The sequence below is a fragment of the Triturus cristatus genome, chromosome 8 (genome assembly GCF_964204655.1).
Source record: "Triturus cristatus chromosome 8, aTriCri1.1, whole genome shotgun sequence".
Taxonomy (NCBI): domain Eukaryota; kingdom Metazoa; phylum Chordata; class Amphibia; order Caudata; family Salamandridae; genus Triturus; species Triturus cristatus.
In genome coordinates this window covers 1,135,770,280-1,135,785,948 of record NC_140591.1, presented here as the reverse complement: position 1 = coordinate 1,135,785,948, position 15,669 = coordinate 1,135,770,280, and the positions used below count along the sequence as shown (strand labels likewise).

Sequence of the window (15,669 nt, the reverse complement as noted above, 5' to 3'; positions counted from 1 at the left end):
TGCATTGTCTTGATTTGGAAAACTTTTACTGAAAGCTCCACTATGCTGACACCTTCTTGCTTTCCCTGATTTAACTAGATTTACCTAGCTTCCAACTTTAGCTCAGGACTAGTTTAGGCGCATTTAGATTTATTCATGCATAGAGAGGAGGATTGAAACCTGTACACTGATCATCAGATTCTATGTCTTATCTTTAGTATTGCTGCAACTTAAAATCTTGTATGCCTTATGCTACTAAGACTCAATTTCATTAGGCGTTTTGGCTTACCTGTGGTGATTCTGTATCTTTACAATGTGTTCTTGAGATTCATATATATCAGTTTGGCCCTTGATTTGTAATAAAACTCATTTAACTTATTGATTCCTGATCCTTAATGTATGACCAAATGGGCTACACTTTAAATCGAATTGTTTGAGTGATGTTAACGCCCCTTTACCTCTCAGGCAAATAAAAAAAATGAACTGCAGAATAAACGGCCCAGTGCTCCAACAGTATCAATCATAAAGAGAAGATTTTCTAGTTTTGAGCATCTAGAGGAAATTGTCTTCTTTGAGGAATCCATTTTAATCTAATGATTTGGTGAGGTTCAAGGCTGTCTCTTAAGAGTAGCCAGGGGTGGCATGTGCTACCCCTACTTTGCATTTTGGTACTCTTGGCACTGCCCTGGCTATTCCTCATTTCGAAGTTTCAGAAATAGAAAGTAAAGAGGCTCTAGGAGCATTGTTTCTTTTCTGTTGTTTGCACTCCTTGCCTACCCCAAAGAAACAAGATGAACTAGGAGGTTCTTGGGGGCCTAGGGTGAAATGAGAGGTGAGTGATGTGCTCTCATCGTGGTTTAATGAATTCATGATACCTTTTTCACTACCTCTGACACTTTGGTGAATCGACATCCATGGTGATAGTACATCGGTTATATCGCAAACTATCAAGGAAAGAAATATTGTCTTACAAAACTATCATGGCCATGATATTGACAACCAAAATATTGTGAAGGTAGTTACATATAGGCAGGTATAGATTTATAAAATTAACTCTATATTTATGTATCTTGAGGATATACATATCATCAAGCTACATATATGTGGAGTTAAGTATAGTGAACCTACATATATTTACCTTCGCAATATTTTGGTAGTCGATGTTTAGATCACAATATATTTCTAAGACAAGATTTCGTCCACAATATTGTAGTACTATACCGTTGCATCACAGAATTCACCTCATAGAAAACGTAATAGTGCTTAAGCGATTCTTCGTATACTGTAGATTTCAAAGTCAGCTCTATCATTTGTACATACCATCGGCCACAACATAAATGCGATTGTTTGACTTCGGGCCTGATTTAGATCTTGGTGGACTAACCTGTTCCCCAAGATTTTCTTCACTTTACATATTTCAAATGGGTAACTGTACTCATTATATTACAATATTACACATACTAGTAATCTGTAAGTTGCAATTGTAAACTACAGCACTCTGATGTTCCCATGTATGCATCAAACACAATATTGTAACAATTGATGATGGAGGTGGGAGTTAAAGCTAATTGAAGGCTGTCTGGTTGTAACTAAACTTCAGTTATTATCACAGGGCCTACCTTCACCATCACTTAAGGAAAGCAGAAATGGGTAGTAAATATTAGCCTGAATGAGGGTCCTGATTATTGACTTTACGTTTGGGATATCATGTATTATATTATACATTATCTAAGTTAGTTTTGTATGGTTGTGAATTAGTTGTGAATGCCACCATTAATTGTGAATGTCACTCTTCTAGGTTTTCTGCTACTATAGCCCTATCAACTAGAAATGCTCTTAAACCATAGATTTTTCATGAAATTTTATAGTTTGTTTTTTTAAGATGCATGGGTCTTTTAATGGTGGGGGTGAAGGGGCTGCTGCTGAGCTGTGTTATTTTTGTAACACATGCAGTGGCACCAGACGACAGGGGGGACATGGAACTTTTACTCTCCTTTTCCTCACAGCTGGCTTATAATGCTTGACTTCATGGACAATCAGTAATTGCTTTCACTCGACATGTGTCCGACTGGGAGCAGATGGAAGTGAAAACAAACACTGCTGGGCAAATGCCCCTTTGCCTCCAGATTGAGACAGATGCTACAAAGATATTAACCCACTGAGCTATCTTACACAAAGCCTCAAATATGGGATCTTTATGTTACAAAATAGGGTCTGTAGCAAGCACGTTAACCATCAAACTATTATAAAATGGTTCAAGCCTGTGAAAAGAAATTGCACTCAAATGGCTCCATTATTAAGCACTAGAGTGATCTTACCATAAACCAGGAGGAAACAGATAGCTCTCTGTAGCAGCCTTAAAGTAAAACACAGCCTGTTTGCAGATGTTTTTGACGAGATTATATTTTCACCCAAATAGATGTTTTTAACAAAGTTGTGATTTTGGACACACTTAGGTAAAGGACGTGGGTATCTTTCTCGCTGTAGTGGCTTGCCCTTCGGAAGGATGTCAGTTATTCTTCGGCTCCCTTGTCAAAGCCCAAAGCATGTTTTTAATTTCGTCTGAAGTTTGTAAACACTGGGAGAATTTGAACATGTTAATGGTTTTATTTTGATTTTTTATCCCCTTGACTGGGCAAATGGTGGGGGTGCACTGGGTGGCATTAACCTTTTCCCCTTTTCCCAGTGGGGTGGGACACTGATCTTTGCTGTGTAATACCCTTCGCCCCAGGACATAGCTTCCATTTGTGCAGCAGGTGCAGTGGCACTGGGGTCTAGAGGCCCAAGGCACCCACTGAAGCTTGATTATTGCTGTACTTCAAAGTTCAAACAGCAGCCGGGGGGCAATTCTAAGGCTGATGCCACACTAGCTACAAACTACTTCCATCTTGTCACACTAGCTATAAACTGCTTCCATCCTGCCTTTTCAAAGGTGTAACGTTTTGTGTTTTTTAAAGACCCCCTCCACTTGCTGAATAGCAATGGGGGGATTGTTTTGCTTCCCAAGAAACCCTTCACGCTCCTTGCCCAAGGGTAGGTGATATTTCAGCCCACAGGCCCTGTGCCTTGCCCAGTAGTGAGGGGAAGCCATTTTTAGAGCTGTAAGCAACTGTTCAGGGAGGAATTGTTCAAAGACGTCCCTGGGAGGCAATGAGCTACTCCGTCTTCTGTAACCCTTGAAATGCTTCTGGCCTGGGAGCAGTGGCAGACTGGCCTACAGGGCAATCAAGCAGCGCCCGATGGGCTGGACTAACAGGTCAATGCGTGCGTTGGTTTTTTGGCTGTTTGTGGGCCTGTTTTATGATCTGCTGGGCCAGTTTTTACTGCTGAACTCCCTCATATTAAAGCATTGCCTGTGGAAATCTCAGATCTATGCAGACTTCCGGACCGTGCAAAATACCTATACAAAGGGTCCTTACAGATGAAAAACTGCCCCAATTGGCAAACAGGGGCTACTTGTTTAGCTATCTGATTCGCTTCTTTTATTTTGGTCCCCGTGCCTATTTTCTGTCCCAGTCCAACCCTGAGAAGTGAGGCAGTACAGAGCAGTAGATTGCTGCTGGATGAAATTTCATCAAACTAAGATAAAGCACCCAATGACAGAAAGGCATATGAAGCATCAACATCTAACCGGGGAGAGGAGTTGGCCTAACGGCTAGGGCGGTCGACCTCAAATATGGGGAACTGGGTTCGAGTCTAGGCAATGACGCTGAACATCCTGTGATTCTGGGCAAATCACTTCATCTCCCCGTGCCTAACAAAATAAAAATGAAAAAAAAAAATGCAACTGGTGCTATGTAAAGCACTCTGATACCCGATTCGGGTCAAGTTCGCACTATATAAAACTCTGTAAAATTTAAAAATAAATAATCAACTTTCTCTGCTGATCGACTTGTGAGTGAAGAAATTTCTTAAGGCAAAACCAATGCAATTTGCAAAACGTCCAAGTTGGTCATGCCCTCCCGCCTCATAACATTCAATACTTTTGTGCAATCTGCACAAAATTTGGCACACTCAAAGCCTGCCTCTGCAATACCGTTTCCGCCACGTTTGATGCAAATTGCTGATGGGGGCATAGTTATCATTTCTTTACTAGATTCAAACAATTTACGCAACTTCTCCTCCGTCAATGATTTGGCAGTGTGTACCTAATATGTAACTCTGTCCTCAAGTTCATAAAACTCCCCTGGAAGCTGTGTTTTCTAAATTGCCATAAGAATGCAAAGACCCACAGCACTAAGGCCATACATGTGTGTGCACCTTAGATGTGGCTGCCCACTGAAGCCTATGTGCGGTTATTCATACATCTTCCAGACCTTGTGGCACGGTGGATGAATACACCCACTGCAGGGATTTGTATTTGACCTCATGGTCACAGATTTAAATCCCTGTGGGTCCACCCAGCCTTTCATGCTCCTGAGGTCGATAAAATGAGTATCATTGAGTTAGGTAAAGATAAACATTTGCAATTTCAGCATCAAGATACCCTCCTGGGTGAACATGTGCTTTACAACTACATATGGTATGTGCAGCAGAGGCTGATCCTGCAGCTTCGAGCAAAATTCAAGCTTAAATAGTATATATACTTATACCATTCAGAACCTATGGGGCCTATTTATGGGCCCCAGTGCATCACTCTTGCACCGCATAGCACGGTGCAAGAGCGACGCTACTCAAAAAAGAGATTAAAGCAACACAGCGCAGATTGCTGCACTGCTTTACTCAGCGCCAGGGAGGTGTTCCATGGGCATTGCGTGAAAGTTCCCATGCAACTCCCATGGTTTATGATGCATTCCCAGACTTACCAGAACTGGTAAACCTGGAAATGAGCCAAAAAGATACGCCGCCCCAGGAGAGGGGTAACGAGGAGAAATATCTTTGTTTCTCCTCGTTACTTCCTCTTTCTATGTGTGCTGCATTCTGCCTTACAGGATTGATTTTGTGCAGGAAGGGACACCCTCCTGTACAAAAACAGTCCTGCCTACAATGCAGGCGCCCGTGAACCATGGTGCAAGTGTGCCTGTGTTGGCGCTAGGCAGCAAAAATGGCGCTAGTGCAGGGACAAGAACAGGACTGCCTCATATTCTTTTAAATACGCTGCATTCCTGCCCTTGCCCTGTAATGCTTCGCTGTGTTATTTTGCCATAAATATGGCCCTAGGTCTCCCTGATCACTGACTGAGCAGGGGTATGTGAGACTAGAGGCTGCTTTCTCACTTATGAACTTGTTGTAAGCACTTGCACTTTATTAAAACCTTTTGTGTTGCAGTTACAGTTTATCTGTGTGTGGTCTCTGCACAGCGTCTAAATCAATGCAAATTACTTTACCTTTACCTATTAAGTAATGTTTATCTGGGTATGGGCAGAGGCATGGATTTCCCTCCTCCTGTCAGTGTGGCTTACTTTCCTCTTCAGTGTGGGCTTCCCCTCCTGTTATCGTGGCATCCTCCTCCCCTGTGTGAGTTACCATCTCTACCGCTCAATGTGGATTCTTCTCACCCTTCCTGTTGGTCCCTCTGGACCACTCCCTGTGTATTAAGTATTTTGAGATAATTAAGCATTATAAAGACCATGCATTAGTATGTGAGAGCAGTGATCCCTTACCTGCATTTTCCAGGCGCTGAACCCTGAAGGCAGACACATGAAGTAGCCAAAAGGCAATCACCACATATGCTGACCGCAACATCCCCCCTCAGCTCCACGTCCTATTGTCAACACAGGATGAGCCACAGCACCTGCAACCAAGATGGAGGTTAAGTGTTTACATTTTTTTAAAGAGGGGATTTGATAGCGAGGACCCATTTCAATAAACTGGGGTACATTGTGCCACAGCAGCAGGGATGTACATACCTGCCAACTTACACGGTACCACTGTGTGACACACAATATCGGCTCCCATCACATGGTCTCCCGTTGAGGGGCAAATTTCACACGTGGCAGAGAAAATGAGCTGAAAGCCGCTGCAAATAGTGGTTTTCCAGTTCATTTTCTGAGGCTTTGAACTGCTGATGTCCATTAAGGGGTGTGAAACCACTCAGGACATCGCCACCAGCCTCAGTAAGCTTCTTTTTTCATTTTGGGCGAAGGGGGCTTGGGGCAGGGTGGGGTTCAAAAGTTCCTCTTAGGTACTTATGGCACGGGGCCCATTCAAGGCCTCACTGAGATTGTTCTTCAAGTTGGCAGGTATGGATGTAGCTACAGTAGCACTGGGGCCCAGGAACTAGAGGGGACTACAGCAGCCCAATTAGCAGTTGTTTTTACTACCGAACCAGAGGATGCAGACCCATCATCTTTTCTTCCCTTAGGGTATATGTCAAATCAAATCAAAATCAGCTTTATTCGGTGCAACAAATCTCCCCATAGAAGAATACTATTATAAAAACATTCCTACATTTACATTGTCATTTCTAGGTCATACAAATACAGGGAAAATAATTTTAAAATACATTTATGAGATGTTTAAAATCCATGGAGCAGTCATAAAACATGCTTAGAGGGCTAGAGGCAATAAAGCATTATCGGCAAATCAGGGGACATTACATCCAGTCTTGGGAGGTAAAGTGCTCGTGCATAAAGGTGCATAGTGATACCTAAAGTGCAGAGTGTCACATCTTAACAAGAGTACATAATTAAAAACAGTACTAGGGGTAGTCATCTAGGTTTTCATATATCAATGCAACCAGATGTGAATAATCTTTTCTTTTCCTAATTGCAAGTTGTACGAAACGAATTACAGAATTTATGATTTTAACATTTTCTAGACAATACAAAGTTAAAATCATATTTATAAATAAAAAGCATATTAGATAAAAAAGGGGTTTTAAAACTGATTTCCGGATGCCCTTGTAAAAACTATAAAAAAGAATAAAGTGTATTGTGGATTGTATAGATTTTCCGTCCCATGGGCAGTTTGGCAGTTTGTGTCACCATTTTTCCACTCTGGGGAAAGCAACTAAGTAGTGTAGTGTACCCATCCTTAACCTTGTTAGATAGAATCTCTGTTGTACATTTCTCACCAATATTAAATATGGCTGTAAGCCCCTCACGAGCGGTCGTTCACAATATGAAATGACTCTATGTTTTTGGCTAGCGGTCCATTCTCTTTCATATTCCATTATTTTTAAGTATTTCAACTTCAGTTCCTTTTTACTAAACTCCTGTACAGAAAGGGGGTCTTTACCATCAATGTCAACTTTACAGTATTTTAAAAGATTGAGAATGTACTCCAGTCATGCTATCTTTCTACTTAAATCAAGGGCTAAACAGTCCATAATTAATTCTTTTGTGAATTTTGTTTCGTCTTTTGACCAAATACCATGTCAAAAGGTGAGACCGGCAACATTTATTATATCATTATATCACTAATATACGGGACTGATAGTTCTTTATGGATTATATCCATAAGGACTGAATCTTTCATCTCTGCAGCCTGCATTAGTTTCTCCCATGCCCCTTCACGGATCTCCCTTTTTCTTTCTTTCAAGGTATTTTCATAGATTTTCCTCAAACTGCAGATCCTTGCGCTATCTCTTGGCATTTGCTTTAGGGCCAATTTCAGTTCCCCATTCAACTTTGAACATTCGTGGTTAAACCATCTAGGGTTAGGGTCACAAACCTTCTTCTGTCTTTTGCTAGTTAAGTCGCTAGCAATTTCAGTTGTAATTTTATTAAAAGCAGTTGTTATCGCCAAACTCGGGGCAGAACTATCCAGGCAGGTTTCTAGATCCCTTTGTATTTTTTCTTTAAGGTTTGTCATAAATATAACCGGATTCACTCCTGACCATTGTATTGACACTCCATTATTCCCCTGTGTAACAATATCGTTTTCCACTCTCTTACCCTGTTCTTCTTGTGTCTGATTTAGTCTTAATGACACTATTAGGGGGTGATGGTCGCTAAGAAGGCTGATATTAATCATCACTTTTTCCACCAATTCACTGCAGTTTGCTGATACAATAAAATGGTCTATATTTGAAGATGGCCTTGCTCCCACAAAAGTTTGTATATTAGTTTCCCCTTCCCCAGTGGTGGGTTCCAGGATCACTAAATCATATTTATGCACCGCATTAGTGATGGATTCCCCATACAAGTCGTGGGAAAAATGGGGGATCCTATCTCCTAGATGGTCACAATATCAGCAGGGCTCTCCTGCTTCGTAAACTTATTTAACACAATTAAAGTCCCCTGCCCATATTAATACATAGTCACCACCTACACCCTCCAGGAAGTGATCCATATCAGTTTCTAGTAGCCCAATAACTTTGCTCTTTGATTTATCAAATACATTATTATAGAAATGTATTATGATGATGACCTGCTTTCCTTTTGAGTGCAAAAGCAAGAACTGATAATATTCAGATAAGATAGCGTTTTCTTTAAAATCAGGGGCGATGTAGTAGCAATTACTGTAGCTAAACCTCCTTTAGCTCTTCTTATCCTGGATGGGCTAGCATTGAAACAGACAGTTTGGTAGCCACTTACAAAAAAGGGTACCGTGCGCCAAGTTTCTTGGAGTGAGACTAACGCGCACCCATCTAGCGTTTTCAACCAGACCACATCGTTAATTTTATTTTTGATCCCTGCAACATTCCATGTCATGAGGATAAGTGATTCACTTAGGTGTATACTAGGGCCAGCTTTCCTCATGTTACCAGTAAGAGTATGTTCAATGTTGCTGGGTATGTGTTTATCCAAATCACCTTTTTGCGATGATACAGTTAAATCATCAATCTCGAAGTTTGTCGCCAGGTTACAAGTATCATCATCACCCTCATTACTATGCAGGGTGTCATCCATAAAATGTACCACATTTGTGAGGTCATGTTAACATCTACCACACTATTTTTAATGGTATAATACATTTTCATGACAGGTGACCCAGCCAAGTCTTTTCTAAGTCAATCTATTTCACTGCATCTTCTCAATGCTGCATATCTGTTATGCAGTGGTATAGATTGTGGAAAGCGGTGACTCATATTTGCATGGGTATTGCTATAACTTGGCCTATAAAAGTATCCCAGTGGGACAGCCATTATATGGTTAACATTATCAGGGCAATGCCCGTTGTCATCGTTTGATAAAGCGTTTAACAAATCACCCACCAAATCACTACTTCGAAAGGTTACAACTATACAATCCCCCCGACATGATTTTCTGGATTTGCCCACCCAGTTCACTCTCCTTAACATGATGATGGCCTGGTGCAATGTATTCACCCCAACGTTGGCGTTTACAGAAATCCAGTGAACTACTTGATTTTTCAGAGACTATATATGTTTCCCTCTGGTTTACCGCTAGATTTGGGACATTGTTTAAAATAATAACGTATGGAGTCGCCTGTGGGGGAAGATTTAATGGACCCTGAGTCTTATTATAGTCTTCTGTGATTCTGATTGTCCTGGGTAATTGTGGATTTTACAGCACCCTTGTAGGGGGTGGGATGCCATCTTTATATGGCATTAGTCCGGGTGCGATTTGTGATGTCAAGGCATCCTTTACGGTCACAGCAGTAGTGTTCTCTCTTTGATTAATAGAGCGGTTAGTAATTTGGCCTCTATTTTCTCTGACACTTTCTGTTGGGTTAGGAACTGACTTAGTTGGCTTAGTGGTATTGATTACCTTATTCGTGGATTTAGAGGGTAAAATTTCAATAACCATTTACGTTAAAAAAGCCATGTCTTTCTGTATTAGTTTAATTTCTGACATTAAGCGTCTTTCTATACTGTCCAGTTGAAGTTATTTTTCCCCCTTCACGTCCCTGGGTTATTTTCGCCCTTTTTTTGTTTAGATTTAGATTTAGTTTTGATCTTTGTTGGTAACTTCTCCACAGGGCTGTTTACAATTCGCAAAGCTTCTTTCTTTTTTTTTGCGGGAGGGGATATTGGGAGCGTGTATATGTCACTCTTACTACGCCACTGCACAAAACTGTGTAGAAAGCAAACAGACGTTTACAATGTGACCTACGAAGCACTTCAGGATATGAGCATCTCAAGAGCCACTCTTTCAAATACACCTGGGGCCGTATTGCACATACAGCGCAGTTTCCTTGATTGCAATGGCACACCATTTAAAATGTGCACCAGGCACAGTCAAGGGAAATGCACCGTATTAGGGTGAATGCGCTGCCTCCAGGGTAGCCACAAACTCACGCTGCCCCCAGGGGAGCTGCAAACTCACGCTACCCCCAGGGCAGCCGCAAACTCACGCTGCCCCCATGCAGCGAATTCCTGTGAACCTTGGAGTGGGTGCTTTGAAGCCGCTCTGTGCTTTCACAGTGCAGGCCACAACCCATCCGCACTTTGAAAGAGGATTAGAGATCCCCTTGCAAGCGAGTGCAGGACTGCACTCCCCTGCAAGGGGATACATGTCTGTAATACGGGACGGGTGCAGAGGAAAAGAGATTCCCTCATTTGCATGGGGCACACCCCCATGCAAATGAGGGAACGCCCTCTGAAGATGGCGCTGGCGCTTTACGTGTGCCAGCGCTATCGGTATTACAGAAGGGGTCGCACACGCATCTGCGTCCCCTTCATTAATACCAAAGCGCCCCGGGCATGCAAAGCGGGCGCCACTGATAGTAACGCTTTTTCCTTACCTGTAGGAGCATGACATTCTTTTCTGCTTGTATGGTTGGTGGTATCATCTGTCATGATCCATCAGTGACAACATGGGTTTCACCAGGGTTGGACTGATCAATAGGGCAATCAGACACTGCCCGGCGGGCTGGTCTGAAAGGTCACTCTGTGAGCCTGTTTTTGACTTTTTGTGGGCCTGTTCTTCCATGAGGTGGGACGGTTGTTACTGTGGATTTCCTACATAATAAACCAAACGTTGTCTGTAGCGGCTCAAATCCATGCAGTCTTCCATACCGTGCAAAACACTTGTACAGTGTATTTTTACCTGCTCAACACTGGCCCAGTTTACAAACTTGGGCCACTTTTTTTAAGCTATCTAATTCACTCAAGGGAGCCACTTTTATTCTGACTCCCGGGCCTATTTTCTGTCCCATTCCAACCCTGTGTTCACATCATTACTCCACAGTCAGTATGCATGGTTAGTGTGACACATGGCATTCCTGCGTGGCAATGGCTGCAGGACATAACAGAAGCAGCGCATATTTCTTGCACACATTTCCATGATTTTCAGATTTTTTTCTCCCTATTCGATCTGATATTGCAATTTGTGCTTTTTTTAAGTCGTCTACTTTAATTTTCATGTGAAAACTATGAGTATTATGTGTATTTTGCATAAGTTTTGTGGTGGCACAAAAATCTGTAGTTCATGACGTTTTTGGTCGCAAAGTTTTTTGTTTTTGTTTTACCATCAGTTTGCAACAAAAATGGAGGCGATCAACAATCAAAATTCAAAATCTGGCCGAAAAAAATGCTTCAAGCTCAATACAAGTTTGCAACTCTACTCTACAATAAATAAATACACTAGAATAGGGCAGACAAACACCAGGGGTATTAAAAAATATGCCATTAAGCACAGTTAATGAAATAACTCTGGGAATTGCAAGTAACTGTGCAAGGATTCTACTCCAGATTACGCTCTCGTCATAAAAAAACATTTACTGCCCTTGTTGCAATGTGCCTTATGCCAGTGAGAAAGGATCAGAACCGGGCACCCTAAAAGCAAATGGTGGGGCACACATTCCCCTGGCGCTACCACCAGAAGCGTACCAGCCAAGGGCACGCTTCTTTCAACAACTAGTCGCAAGTTAATGTATACTAGTGGATACCTAGCTGCAACATTTATAAACATGGTAAAACATCAATTGTGAATCTTTTACCTGCTTTGCATTGCAGGACAACATTATTTCTAATATGTCTATAATTCATCATCTCGATTGATGCATGTTTTTCGTTTTTTTTCTCTGTCCACTAGAAACTTAAAGGGGCAGATTTACAAGCCCCTCGCGCCTGTTTTACGCTGCCGTTGTGTCACTTTTGGCCTAAGGATTGACGCAGCATGTTAGGGATAGGGCACCCCCGAGCCTTGCTGAAGCTGCGTCGCGCTTGCGACGCACCTCCAGCAATGCGCCGCCTTTCCGACAGGGGATGCGTCACGCATCTGCCCATCCGAGTGCCACGGTGCGCCGCATTATAAATGCGGTGCATCAGTGGTGGCGCACGGGTGGGCAGATGCGTTGCAACTCTTCTGGCGCATCTCTGCTGATTAGCAGAGATGAGCCAGAAGTCATAAATCTGCCCTTTCTTTTTAGTAACAGTAATAGAGCCAGAAACGAGAAATGCCAAGTTGGCAACTTTCCCGAAAAACAATTGAAAGGTAGATGCAATGGTCAGGGTCTATACATGTCAATTATATGTGGGAATACTGGAAATAGGGCCATGAAATGCATGGCACAATTTACCTGTAAGATGGACCTCTTAAAATACCCTTACAGAACCAACAGGCTCCTGGCAGGCAATGCTGCTTCCCTGGGTCCCAGGAAATGGAGGAACAACCCTCAAAGTCTCAAACAGATCCTGCAAATAAAAATCTCCTAGACGTCCCTCAAACCCACGGGAGGAGATGTTGCCTAATGGCAAGATATGCCACCATCCTGTAATTTCGGGCAAAACGCTCATTTTCCCTTGCTATAAAAAAGTTAAAGCATGTATCTGTAAAGTAGTCTGGTGCTCGTGTAGAGCACTGTAATGCCCTTAGGCCAAGCTAAGTAAAAATGCAAAAAAAAACAAAATATATACACACACACACAAATAAAACTGCTAAAAACCCACTGTATTCAATCACTACTACACTAAAGTTTATTTTCCTTCTCTACTATTTCTGTAGTTTGTAACGCATTACAACGTCCCAGTGTTTCAGCGCTATATTATTTTAAAAATGAATAAAATAATAAAATGATGCCCCCTACCTTGACTGTATGTTTGTCGCCTGTGACCTGCTACAGTGTCCAATGAAAGTCTCAGGCAGAGGTGGTCCTTGGCACAGCTCTGACCTCTTGTCTGCCTGCTCTTGGTAGATATGGTAGATTTATACCCTATTGGACACGCTTCCCACCAAGCTGCTCCTTCTGTGACCCTGTGTGTGTTTTTCTTCCGTGGCACACAATGGCTGCAGTTTTTCATGTGTGTGACACTTTCGGGGAGGCGAGGAATCGCCCTCGGCAGCGCTCGCCTCGACTTTTTATCTCCTCGGCCAGGAGTGGAACTTCCTCGCCTATTTCCCAATTTGCCCGGCATCAGAAAATAAACAGCGCTCGATTGACGCACCCCGAGGCAGAGAGCATCCCCGGATCCTTGTTGCCTAAATGAGGAAATGACTTGAAAGTAAAGAAGTCAGTTTCCTTATTTGAGACACGATGACCCAAGCATTTCCAGATGACTTGTAAGGCGAGTTCCTGATGTACCCTAAAAAGGGAAGAAACACACAGAGTTAATGCAAAGCTGATCTGCGTTCACCTAGGAGCGTTCGAGTGTAAATACATCAGGTTTCTCTCTACTCTTTGCTTGTTGACATGACACACATTCTGTTACAATGGTGGTTCTGGTCACACTTTAATTAGCAGGAAACCCGACTGCTCTTGTAGTATTTGCATTGTTATACCAAGGGCAGAACGTTGTGGATTCAACAGGGTGTATGCGGATAAAGGGAGAAAAAGCATCACTCCATGCAGTAAAGCACAGATGTCAAAATGGTCCTAGGTCATGAGGAGGGAAGGTTATTTTCAACCACTCTAGATTTTCAGGCAAAACTATTCAGCATTCTGACATTTTGTAGCATATGAATAGAGCTGCAGATTCCCAGATGGCGACATCCACCCTACAGACCATGAACACGGCCACTTGAATTGTGCGATTGTGTGGCTGCAGCAATTTTCACATAATTATAGATTTGCCACATTTGCCACATGATCCATCATGTGCTGCATAATCTGCAGATAAAAAAATGTTGTTTCTATCTCAAACTGTTCACAAGTTATTAAATATGCAGCGACACATGTCGCAGCGCGGTGGAAGGCCCTACAAAATTGGTCTGGTCACTTTTCTGTTGCTTGTTGCTATATTTTGGGCGTTAAACTGACACTAAAATAGTGCAACTAATGCCCAAACATTGTTAACAAGTTCAAAATTGACAAAACAATGAAGTCATACTATCAAAAAATGTTCCACAAAATGCCACATAATGTGGCATTTTTTGCTGCATGATTTACTCAACCCTGCCGCAACTTTTGGCCCTCCACTGCCGCATAATTCCAGTGGCCCTTCCCATGAGTCAAGTTGACAGCCATGGTAAGAGCAGCATGAGAGAGAGAGAGAGTAAAATAGAGAAGTGTGTATGTGTTTGCAGGTGGAAACAGGGACAGTCTGACCATTTGGACAGTGGGATGCAGACTAGGGGGCTGCATTTAGAGCAGGACGGGCTGCCACGACAAAATCAAAACTTCTTGGCCCCATTCTTCGTGTATCCTTCTGCAGTGTCCACAGATTCGAACATTTTTTGTCAGAGCAGATTTTTGTTTTGAGTCCAGCCCTGGTAGAGGGCATTTATGATGAGTTAACTAAACCATTCCTTTACTCTGAAAAAGGTAGTAACAAACCACTCAGGCGTACAAAGTTTGATGCCAACCTACAAGCAAATTAATATTACTTTTGAAGGATTTCCATGAAACTGTATGAATAAACACCTCTTTCTATCTTCCTCAATATTCTTAGACATTTACACTGACTTTTGCCAAAAATCTTATGTCCATTCCTTCTCTATTTTCTGAGGACATTGGACTTCATATGGCCAGCATAATAAACAATGGATTTTGTCTGGTTTGATAAAAACGAATTCATAGACATTATTAGACGCCAATAAGAAAATTAGAGATGGTGATGTTAGAAAAAATGTTCCAGAATGCATCTGGAATCAGCTGGGTATGTCTCTAGATACTGTTACAATTGTGATACCCCACTTGCATTAGTGAGGGGGTTCTAAACAATGGGAAGCTGCAGAAGGCTGGCAACTGGAGATATGCGGCCATTTCAGGGTTTCTTAATTTGATGTGGTTATACATATGGAATTCCTCAAGACATCACCACAAGAGACCTCAAGACTCCCCAGATTGCAATAACTGGTCCTGTTGTTAGTAGAGTGTGAGTGCTGAAATGGCAGTGTGTAATTCTGCATAGCTGTCCTGGAATCTACACACCAGAGCAGGTTAGCCTTCATTTTAGGCATGGATGTCACAGTTTCTGGCAGGCACGTTGGATAGATGATGCAACACTGTGACATGCATGCAAAAAAAAGCTGAATCATAAACATCTGAAAGACTAGTCAGCATGGGGAAAAAAACGGAGTGACATATCAGGAGAATAAGGACATGGAAAGAAACAAGGCTAAGAGAATGTCTTCCTACTCAGCCAACAATCGGCTCTGGCTTGCTCAGATTAAATTAACCGCTGCTAGTTACTTTTACTGAAAGCTGTCTCCTTAATTCATGCACATCCTTTGCAGTACGAGAGACATTCTAAATTATAGTACTTATGAATTAAGTTAAGACAATAGAGTTTACTTTTGTCTCTATACTTACAAATTTATATCTGACAGGATTGTAGTGAGCAGGGCCGACTTTAGCGCAGTGCGAGCGGTGCAGTCGCACTGGGCTCTGGCCTGTGGAGGGGCGCTGCCCTCAGGGAGTATGCTGTGTTTAGCAATAAATTATGATTGGAGAGATGAG

The 15,669-nt window shown here is 42.2% G+C and overlaps 1 protein-coding gene across 1 annotated transcript in view; it reads right to left on the bottom strand.

The window, feature by feature from the left end:
- The window catches only part of LOC146805509 (interleukin-1 receptor type 2-like), a 119,125-nt gene extending 105,975 nt beyond the window's left edge, over positions 1-13,150 (bottom strand). The window contains exons 1-2 of the mRNA XM_085620510.1: positions 12,859-13,150; positions 5,583-5,713 (exon numbers count right to left, since the gene is read on the bottom strand). The gene's annotated coding sequence lies outside the window, so the exon portion shown is untranslated. The remainder of the gene's footprint in view (positions 1-5,582; positions 5,714-12,858) is intronic.
- Positions 13,151-15,669: the final 2,519 nt, after the last annotated feature.